A 12,271-nucleotide genomic window follows, 5' to 3' on the forward strand; every position below is an offset into this window, starting at 1 on the left:
TTTGTCCTGGTTTCAGTGGTTGTCACCACAGCTAAACTGATTTCACAGTGGCACACATTTTAAATTAAACATGGCTACTTTTAATTCGCTGTAGGCTTTCTCTTTTATCTGCTTTTATCTGCCCACGTTCTCAGCGTACTCACTTAATATTATTCATGATGGAACTAGCAGGACTCTGCCTGTCAATTTATGTGAGATAGGATTCATTATTCAAAATGATTAGCCATCTTAGCAGTGAGGGGAAAAAATTAACTCTAAGAAAAATCAGCTAACAGCAACAGTGAATACACCAGCGTAAACCTCTGAAAGATTCATTGAATATTTCTGGAGAGTTTATAGTTCTCTTTCTCTTTCTCATTTATGTTAGTATTCACATAAACACCAGTGAGACTGCTCAAGAAAAAAATGATATGTAGGTCTACCTTTCTGACACATTAAATGCTGCATTCCTTTTCTCACTGCGTGTCTCTTGCTGCTAATGGTCCTACATGGGCCAGAATATAAAAAGAAACACAACCAGAGAGGGAGAGGAGATGAAAACATCAGTATGCATAACAGCCTGGGTATTTTCGTGTTGGTGAATCTGCAAAAATCCTGTCAACAAAAGATGGCTTGGTCTAGTAAAGGAAGATATGGGAAGTGAAGGTGAAACTCTGTGCCAAGAAAATGTCAGAAGTAGATATATGTATGACAGAGGATCCTGCTCCTGTCCAGACATCATAAGGAATATTCCAAAGTACTAACAGAAAGAGAGCAATATAATTATTATTGATGTACAAATGTACAAGTGATGCATTGGCAAGACACTGTAAAAGGACATTTAGTGATATTATCACTTTGGCCATAGTGATAATCTTGCCTATCATCCATTCTCTCTTTAACCATATTCTTATGCAACATAAGAAGAAGGGGCAAGATTGATTTATGACTCTCAACAAATTGGAAGGAAATTATGGATGCCCTATGACTGATCCTTGTATAATTTCTCCTTTCCATGCCATTCATACAATTAATAGAGTGCCCAGCCGTTCTTGAGGGAGATCTGCAGAAAATAGCCAGATCATTGAAATGCAAATGGAGCACAAAGGGCCCCTTATGATTTGATGAGCAGTCAAATGAGATCAGTATCTGTTCAGGAATAGCACTTGTGGCTTTGAAAAGGGAGGTTGAGCGGCAGGGTACGATGCTCATACTGCATTCCCTCTGCGAGATGCTGACACGGGCTCTGCGTGGTCCTAAGACGGCTTTTCCAGCCCCTCGTTCTTTTGTTCCGCGCCGCCTTGATTAAAAGAGGTGGCGTAAATAAACAGCACCTCCCGTCAGGCCTCACGCCCACCAGCACTCGAGCTGTACGGCGGGAGCTCGAGCTCTCAACGTGTCCTCCAACAACCACTTCCTCCTACTGCTTCAAGGCAAAATAGCAAAGTTGTCAGAAATACCCGATGGCGCAGGATTAAAAATAATATTGCTGAATAAATATGCTCCTCTGACCAAACATGTTGAGGGATTCTGCTCGTTTAAGTTTAAGTCTGATATATAGCAGGAACATACCGTAAACACCTGCAGTGCCACTACTTCTTATTACCTGTTATTTTCAAATGTCAGCATATTAGTCTTACCACATATTTGTATTAGGGGTGCTATCTGAATTTGGCCTAAATATGTAAAACAGTAATTACTTTACAATAACCTATGTAGGTAGTACCATAAATTCATATGACGGAAGGGAAGACTTCAGTTTACACAGCTGTGCTGGATATCACCAGGCTATATAGTTTTTCTGTGAGTGGAATATTAGATAAATATAGTACACAAACCATTAAATACAGTACTGCAGCATAAGCATAATTGAAAAAATTGAAAAACAGAAAGGCTTTAGTAAGATTACAAATAGAGGAGACCAGAAGATCCAGAGCAACATGATTGCCTCACAAATGTAAACAACATAAAAATTGGACAGTTTATCATAAAGGTACATAACACATAAATTAACATGGCAATTAATCACCAGGATACTGCTGTTATGTTTACCAGCACTCCTTATCTGACTAATTTCTGGTGTGTAACCTGTGAATCTCTTTGCTGTGACCTCCTTTTCTCAGAGGTTGGCTTATGGTATTGTTTTTCTCTTTGGATGACCAATACACTTAAATTCATGACCTTCACCTGCCAAGGAATTCAAGAAAGGTCTTGAATTATCTGTCTCAAAACAATTTACCCCCTGTGTGTGCTACTCTGCAATACAGCAGCACGCGTCCAAGTGCAGCCGAATCATTTTGACTATTGGAAGCGGAAAACCAGCTCGCACACAAGTTCACTAAATAGGGGGGAATTACATTCATGAACTCATGCTGGCGAAGAGGGAAGAAAGAACAGGGGATTGGAAGCAGAGAAAGGAAGGAGTGAAGATAGTAAATAACCATGTTGCTAGCATGCAAGGCCCAAAGGTACAATTAGCAATCAGGACAGAGTGCTGCAGCTCTGATTACAAATGCACACCATGTCTCCCTACAAATCCAGGGTTTATCAAACACCAGGCAGTCGGTGGAGAAGCCAAGGAAAAGCTTACATTACATTTCACAAACAGAGCTCTCGATGGAGGCCAGGAGGAAAAAAAATGGTTGGTTTTGTTTCATTCCATGACTGCCAACCAGGCATTTTTTAAAATCAGAAGTGAAATGAGTGAAATATTTTGGCATGTGTCTTCATTATGAATCTTATATGTATGGTTGGCCTCACACAGTATTGCTTTATGCAAATGTGTGTATTTAATGGGCTTATCTATTACTCTCTGGGTGTGACATTCGATTCTAGTCAACAGCTATGATCAATGCCTAGTGAAAAATGAAAATTACACACTGAGCCTATTATCAGTTTCCCACAATTACTTGTAGAGCCAGACACATATTAACTGCAGCATAAAGACTATTGTATCAAGGTATTTTAAGGATTAATTGTGAATGATTTTGTGAATGAATTTCTTTAAATATTTAAATGGATCACTTATTTTCACTATTATTGTAAAAGAGAATCACAAGTGGTGCAAGGTGGTGCAAAGTTCCCTATTTGTAGCATTGCAACTTCCTTTAAGAGCCTCTATGCATTTCATCCTTATTGGAGACACTGGACCATTGTCTCTTACTTTCTCTCTCTTTCTCTGAGTATTTCTGTCTGTCTGTCTCTCTCTATCTCTGAGTATTCCTCTCTCTCTCCCTCTCTCTCTGAATCTTTTTATCCATGCACCAGTATTCCTCTAACCAATGCCCTCAACAAACGTAACACACAGTGAATAAATTCCCATATTGAGGATAAAGAGACAGCTCCACTAAGAAACTTCAAAGCACCTCCTTGCCCTCTGAGAATCAGAAACTTAATTTCTTCATGCTTAACTTGCTTAAAGCCTTAAGTGGGCTGAATGCTCATTTAAAATTAACCCCAAATTGAGGTTTGTTACGCATTTCTCAGATTCACCGGAAATGGCTGACAGAGCAGTAGATTACAAATTAAATACATTTTACTTTCATCCTGTGTCAAATTCAGATGACATGCCACACAAACACTTTCCAGATTATGAAAAAATGCCTGTGAGAGCTTGTTGAGAAATCAAAAATTAAACTGATTCAGACAAAAGAGATAAAGGGATGATGGATCAATAGATCAATGGAATAATATTTAAGATATATAGACTTTCATTATCTTTTTATAACTGAGGGGACAGATTTCGGCCTCAAATGCTTGTTTCGCTGGTTTAGAGTTTTGTAAAGGTTAGATAGTGTTCTCCGATCCATATGCTTATGTTGAAATTTTAGACAAATGAAACAGGATTGATATCAGTAGTGATAATGTTAACTTGGTAGAAAATTAAAGTAGGCTACCTAATAATCCCTGCTAATAGTCACCTGTGTGATGGAATGCAGTAGTCAGATTACGTAAATCAGGCAAATAAGGTTTTTGCTGTATGGCAGGATTCTTTAAAGTTTAGTTAGTAAGGGAATTAGTCTGCAAGTTAATCTCAGTGGATGAGGGATGGCAAATTTCACTTTAGCATTCTTAATCAGAGAGAGCGAGAGAGAGAGAGAGAGAGAGAGAGAGAGAGAGAGAGAGAGAGAGAGAGATCAAAGAGAAACTATCAATTTCCCCTCTCAAGACACTCTCCTTTAGTGACTGGTTTAAGATAAAGCCAGTGCAGTTTTATCTGAGCTATTCTTGGAATGTCCATTTATGCAGTTAGCAAAATGACCAGCTATGACATTCCAGAATGCTGTTTTTTTTATACAACGTTTCAAGTGTGTACAACGTACAGGGAAAAGGGAGACATCATATGCCAGTCTCAAATTAAATGGAAAAAAAAATTAAACCGAACATTAAAGTGCACCAGAATTAAAGAAAACCAATGTAACAGTATTATGAGTGGCCGCCAATAGGTCAAGGAAACACACAATGTTTAATGGGTAGAACAAATTAACATGGCAACTCCCAGGTTGCATGGCGTACAACCTGGTCGTACGTGTCACACTACACCACCTGAGTGGGGCATAACAAGAACAGGGAGAACATGCCAAACACAACACGAAAACAAACAAAAACGCACGTGCAATGCCAGCACGTATGTGGGAGTGGCTGAAAATGGGTTGGACATTACACTAAGGGGCGTGGCAACATGTGTTTTAGTACTTCAGTTTAGTGGATTATACCTTTAACCTCTACAGTGTGTTAGGCGTGCATTGTGCGAGGGAATTGCTTACATGGATGACTAATAACTAAACAGCTAAATACTATGTTAACCTGTAACGTAGTTGGCTAACAATGGAGACAATTGTCCGAAAAAGAGAAAATATCCAGTGAGCGGAGGTTCCATTGGTGAAAATGCCTTGTTGATGCCAGAGGTCAGAGAAAAATAACCAGACTGGTTCAAGCTGATAAAACAACGGTAACTCAAATAACCAGTCATTACAACCGAGGCATGCAGAAGAGCATCTCTGAACACACAACACATTGAACCTGGAGGCAGATGGGCTACAGCAGCAGAAGACCACACCGGGTGCCACTCCTGTCAGCTAAGAACAGGAAACTGAGGCTACAATTCACACAGGCTCACCAAAATTGAAGATTGGAAAAACGTTGCCTGGTCTGGTCAGGGTCAGAATTTGGCGTCAACAACATGAAAGCATGGATGCATCCTGCCTTGTATCAACAGTTCAGGCTGGTGGTGGTGGTGCAATGGTGTGAGGGATATTTTCCTGGCACACTTTCGGCCCATTAGTACCAATTGAGAATCGTGTAAATGCCACAGTCTACCTGACCATCCCTTTATGACCACAGTGTACCTATCTTCTGATGGCTACTTCCAGCAGGATAATGGGCCTGCTTTCTTGAACACGACAATGAGTTCACTGTACTCAAATGCCCTCCACATTCAACATATCTCAGTCCAATAGAGCACCTTTGGGATGTGGTGGAACGGGAGATTCGCATCATGGATGTGCAGCCGACAAATCTGCAGCAACTGTGTGATGCTATCATGTCAATATGGACCAGACTCTCTGAGGAATGTTTCCAGTACCTTGTTGAATCTATGCCACAAAGGATTAAGGCAGTTCTGAAGGCAAAAGGGGGTCCGACCCGGTATTATCAAGGTGTACTTAATAAAGTGGCCGGTGAGTGCTGTATACCTTCTGTGCTTTTTCTTTTTGTAAATCATACAAGATCTGAATGCCTTCTATGAATTTGATGGAGAAAAGAACATAACACTTTCTAGTATCCACTGTAGAAGGGTGCTTAGGAACACTGCAGAGACACATTAAATGAAATGGAGAGAATTACTGACGGAGGGCAAGAGAAAATAAAAACAATGACAAAGCAAAATTGTGATGGAAAGCACAAAAAGCTTTAAAGGCTATTAACTGGCAGCATTATATAAATCGTTTTTTGTTGTGTCTTCTTTCAGTTGAAATGGGTTGTTGTAGCATTTACCATGCAAGGCACCTGGTGTTTGATGCATGACATTTCCTTTGTCTCTAAAGAACATTCTCACAGATAGTTTCTGTCAATCCATCACATAGTTACACTGTGCGGTCTAATTAGTTTGACCTTTTGGTTTGAGTCACTTTAAATTTAGAGAATAACTGATCTCGTGATTTTTTCCTTCTTTCTGTTACCACATTTAGGAATGATTGTAATAGTTTTTTATATTTTTTTGTTTACTAAAAATATATTATTTAATGTCTGTTGTTAAGATTCATTAATGCTTCTTGTCATTACGCCCCCCTGTAGCCTCCTGTGAATGGGGGCAGATTGATCGGCCATTATGTAATGTCTCCATAATTAGCTTTTTCCCCTTTATTCCATGTGCCTCTTCCTTCTTCTGCACTGCAGTCAGTGTTTCCTCAGAATTCATCAAGGGTTTATTCTGTCCCAGAGCTCTCTGTGTGGTCAGCAAGTTCCTGGAGTCTTCCTGGTGGACTTTTCCCCAATTTTCTCCAAGGATTTCTGGACTGTTTTCATCTTCACTAGATGATTGTCTCTGTCTTTCTTTGTTTGAGGTGGAGAGGGAGCTGCTCCATGAGTTCACCAGAGGGAGAAGAGCCTTCAGCCCCATAGCCAGGAGGATCCTTCCCTAAATGGCTCAGGGCTGGGCTAGGAAGCTCTGGACATCTGTATCTCCATGGGCCAATTTGGCTATTCTAATCTATATACACACAGGCCAGTCAGCCTAGAGGCCACCCAAATATGGTATTTTAAACCGTTATTGTTTGTGGTGTTTGCATATATGAAAAACTGTGGTCCGGTCATAGAGGAGCCCTGTGAACAGAAGAGGACATCAGCTTTGCACCTATTTGTCATGAGGGGCTCTGCTGACAAAAACAGGAGGAGGTCCCTGCTCATGTAAGGGGATCAGATGCCCTTTTTTACAATACAGGCCCAGGACACAGAAGGGGATGCCGCTAAACACAACTACTCAACAAAAAGGTTGCAGGAAAAGCCCCATTGAGGGAACTGGGCCCTGCCACTGTCTCCTGTAGATAGCCGGCTAGAAGAGGTCCCCTTGACCAAAAGGTGTCTATGTAGTTCCCCGTTGTGTCAGGCGAGTGAGAACTGGGTCTCATGGGCTTTGCCTAGCCTCGGGCCGAGTGGCCCAGTTGTCACCATTGCCCGAGCCAGGTGCCACATGATGTTCACTGTGCCTCAGGCCCAGTGCCCTGTGTTTTCATGTTACCTTGTATTGATTATTTGCCACGCCGATCCCAAGTGGTGTCCGGCTCACTGGTCACACCACCTGGGTTTTGTTATATCATTAGTTTGTGACTTATAACAGCCTGTGGTGTTTTTTTGACTGATTGTCGGTCAGTGATGTTACGTTGGGCTTCTTCTGGTATTATTAGGGCACTTTTATGTTCAGGTTAATTTCCGTTTGCTTGATTAAACGTTGGAGACATGTGATTGCTTCCTGCATTTTTTTTTCTGCATGTTCTTCACCAGTGACAATTCTGTGAAATTGAAAACTGTTATTTTTCAAGACCACAGGATGAAGAAGGCAAAGCTGAGAACCAATAATCCAAATGTCACGCCCTGGTCAATACCCAGCTAGGAATACACACACACACACACACACACACACATACACACTCCCCAATGCTTGTCAATCATCACCCTCTGTCCCTCCCCCGTGGCCAATCATCCAGTTAATAGTTTTACCTGTTTTCACTTTGCTTTCTCCAATTTAAACCCCACAGGTGCCATAGTCCAGAGCTTTGCTTTGCATTGCATCTTGCTCAGCTCACAAGCACAAGCTTTATGCTTCTTTCTGCATAGTCCTGGAATTTATTTCACCTTTTTATGTGCCTTTTAGGATATTTCCTTATTTTTGAAATAAACATCACTGTTTTGAATTGCATATTCGTGTCTTGCTCCCTGTGTCAAAAATGTCCCAGAATGCAAAGCCTGAGGAAGAGAACATAGTGAGCAAGGCGTCCGTAGCTGAGGCAGAGTTCAGTTCGCCTGCAGGGTGCCGTGATAGGCCAGCAGCAGCTAAGCTTGGTTGATCAAAACAAGGAGCTACACCATCCTCGCTACTGCAGTGGCTGTTGGTTGGGGGTGGAGGCGTGGAGGCTTGGTTCAAGGTGGCATTTGTCACCAGTAGACTCACGGAGAGAGCTAAGGTCTGGGGCACCACACTGATGACTACAAACTTACTTAACTTACAACCTCGGGTCGTTTTTCTCTTTTAGTTACCTAGTGCATATCAATCAATCAATCAATCAATCAATCAAAATTTATTTATATAGCACTTTTTACAACAATTGTTGTCACAAAGCAGCTTTACAAGTGTCCGAGTCCAAGCCCCCAGTGAGCAAGCCAAGCATATTTTAGTGGTCACCAAAGAGGTGAGTCTTCAGTCCCCATTTGAAGACAACTAATGCCTCAGGTGTTCAGACAGCCTTGTGAAGTTCATTCCAACATTGGGAAAATTATAGTTTATACAAAGAGGGTAATTACTTTCATAGATCAATAGCACAGAAAATGGTTGAACTAAAAAAGACAACACAAGCCAAATGACAGATAAGTGACTAATACTGGTCCTATATGGTTCTAGTTATGTAAAGTCTGGGTGCTATTATTAAACTATAAGATAAAAAACAATTACAAGTGACACTTGTCTGTACCAACAGATGTAACTGCCTTATTCAAAATCAAAACCATCAAGCTAACAAATTTGTATTGCTTCAAATGTTGCTTAAAACGACAGACTTACAGAGTGACAGACTACTCTTTTGTTCAAGATTTACTCTGTGTTTGTGGACTGGCATTTACCAAACAATGTCTCCATCTTTCTTTTCACATTGACTGAATAGCACCAACTGAAAGAGCAGTGTGAAGACAATCTTTGTAAATTTATGTTTGACATCTTTAGAAAGCTCATTTCTTCTACACAGTATGGGATCTTTCATGTGGGACTGTTCACTGAAAAGCCTTTGAAGAACTAGTTTGATAAAGCATTCAAAATTAAATTTCATGTTATGTGCATTTGTTTTGAACACCCCCTCATCGAGTGGGAAGAGTTTGATAGCAAGTTCACATAGGGCTTTGGCCATTGCCTACTTTAGTTCAACTGACTGCCTTTTTCCTTTCTTTTCTTTGTTGTGTTTCCTGCCTTTCTAAAAACTATATTAAATATGTCATATCATATGTTACAGTCGACAGTTACAGTTTAAATTACCTTGCTACTCAAACAGCTACAAGAATAGCGCTTGGCTTAATAACTTCAATCTGTATACCACCTCATTTACAAAGTTAGGCAAATGTGTCAAACTGTCTTTATTTATTATTATTTAAGTCTTTATTATTGTATTCATGGTAATGACTTCAAATATGCTTTTAGGGAGAGATCTAACAGTCAAGACATTTTTTTAGATTTGATCTTGAGTGTCCAATTTATAATTTCAATAACACTCGGAGTTTGGGTCCAATGCTCAAACTCTGAGAGCACAAGCTACTTAGAGAGCCTGCTGTATAAAATTGAACTAATATTCTTCTTTAACTCCAGACTGAAAGCCTTGTTTTTCTCTTTGGTAGACAGTAATGATACATTAGATGACGCATATAAGGATCATTCTTAATAAAGCAGTGACCCAATTTTCATTCATCCTCTTACTCTGTCTTTGTGTATCAAACCCTCTGTAAACCTAGTTTTCCTCTTAGCAGGAAGAGAGCTTTTAGTCTAGGTTCTCTGTGTAATGATACTGCAGAATGAGGAATATAAAAAACTGGAGGTGGACGATTTTGATAACATAATATTGGTTGATTGCTATAATGAATACTTAATGGCAGTGAAGGAAAGTATGACTAATAAATGAATTCAGGCACTTTTCACTGCATATTTCCACTATATATTTATTTATTATTCATAGGAAAATGTACTGCAAAATGGCATTCCCATGGTATAGAATGCATACATGTTAACATAAAAAACAAAAAACCAAATTGATAACATTAGAACTCATACACCCAAGTCATTTAAAAGATATAAGGATCCACTTGTACCGTTAGCATTTTATGGAGTACTAAGTAACATCTGCAATTGCTTTAAGCACATGGCTTATTTTATAAGGCAAGGGTGACACCTGCTGTTTTGTATGTGTGCACATACACATTTTTATAGATCTAAATATGATGGTATTCCTCCCACTAAATGAAAGAGTATATAAAGACATGTTCCAAACATATTCTATAAGATAGGGCTTTGTACACAGGTGACAGTAGTGTACAGATACAACTGATAAGTACGGCATTATGTTCCACAATACAGTTAAACTGTTAATATCTATTGCTATTAATGTTGATCATCTTCATTTGTGAACCCAAATGATTGTAGCATGTGGGATGATGGGACTCCCCATACACATTACTTTTAGCTTGACATATCAGATAACAATAGCTATTATATAAGTATAATGACTGTTTGCTATTAGAAACAAACATTTTTGAGTTTAGTAATCTCAACATCAGGTCTCATATTTATTAATATTAAGGCTGGTTCTTGATATTTAAGTGTTAGAATTACCATTTCCAGTTGGCTTTACTAAGCCACTCAATTTCAATTAGGCATACATATTCACTTCAACATTCAACTGCCTCTAATGTAATTCGTTTCCATCATATGGACAAATATTTCCCCTTCCAGCAAAGGAAAGCATACATTTCTTATCCAGTAGTAGATCACAATCCTTCCTCAAATTATCTTGAGTACATTGTACACTGAGCCTCTCAGTATGTGGGATTAAATAAATTCCCATGGACTTCATACAAAAAGTACATATAAATACAGTATAAGCCTGGGAACATCACTGCCTGAAATGTTGGGTGTCCCAAGCAACTGTGGTTGTGTTTATGAGCATGACAGGTTGTGAGGATGACAAGTAATGTGCAATTTGGCAGACGTTATGTGATGATATACTGTAGCTATGTGCTTTAGGTGTATACACCTAAAAAATCTCAAAAAATTTGCATATTGTGATAAAGTAAAGATAAATCTAATGTAATGATAAAAATTTAACTTTCATATATTTTAGATTCATTGCACACCAACTGAAATATTTCAGGTCTTTTATTGTTTTAATACTGATGATTTTGGCAAACAGCTCATGAAAAACCCAAAATTCCTATCTCACAAAATTAGCATATCATGAAAAGGTTCTCTAAACAAGCTATTAACATCTAAACAAGCTATTAAGCTATTAACCTATTAACATTATATTTGTCCATATGATGGAAATGAATTACATTAGAGGCAGTTGAATGTTGAAGTGAATATGTATGCCTAATTGAAACTGTCCAGAAAGCCATCATTGACACCCTCAAGCAAGAGGGTAAGACACAGAAAGACATTTCTGAACAAATAGGCTGTTCCCAGAGTACTGCATCAAGGCACCTCAGTGGAATGTCTGTGGGAAGGAAAACGTGTGGCAGAAAACACTGCACAACGAGAAGGGGTGACCGGACCCTGAGGAAGATTGTGGAGAAGGGCTTCCAGACCTTGGGGGACCTGCGGAAGGGGGATCTCCTGAGTCTGGAGAAGAAACATCCAAAGCCGCCGTGCACAGGCGTGTGCAGGAAATGGGCTACAGGTGCCACATTCCCCAGGTCAAGCCACTTTTGAACCAGAAACGACAGCAGAAGCGCCTGACCTGGTCTACAGAGAAGCAGCACTGGACTGGTGCTCAGTGGTCCAAAGTACTTTTTTCAGATGAAAGCAAATTTTGCACGTCATTCGGAAATCAAGGTGCCAGAGTCTGGAGGAAGACTGGGGAGAAGGAAATGCCAAAATGCCTGAAGTACCCACAGTCAGTGATGGTCTGGGGTGCCATGTCAGCTGCTGGTGTTGGTCCACTGTGTTTTATCAAGGGCAGGGTCAATGCAGCTAGCTATCAGGAGATTTTGGAGCACTTCATGCTTCCATCTGCTGAAAAGCTTTATGTAGATGAAGATTTCATTTTTCAGCACGACCTGGCACCTGCTCACAGTGCCAAAACCACTGGTATACTGACCATGGTATTACTGTGCTCAATTGGCCTGCCAACTCTCCTGACCTGAACCCCATAGAGAATCTGTGGAATATTGTGAAGAGAAAGTTGAAACGCAAGACCCAACACTCTGGATGAGCTTAAGGCCGCTATCGAAGCATCCTGGGCCTCCATAACACCTCAGCAGTGCCACAGGCTGATTGCCTCCATGCCACGCCGCACTGAAGCAGTTATTTCTGCAAAAGGATTCC

This window comes from Brachyhypopomus gauderio, chromosome 18, assembly GCF_052324685.1.
Source record: "Brachyhypopomus gauderio isolate BG-103 chromosome 18, BGAUD_0.2, whole genome shotgun sequence".
Lineage (NCBI taxonomy): Eukaryota > Metazoa > Chordata > Actinopteri > Gymnotiformes > Hypopomidae > Brachyhypopomus > Brachyhypopomus gauderio.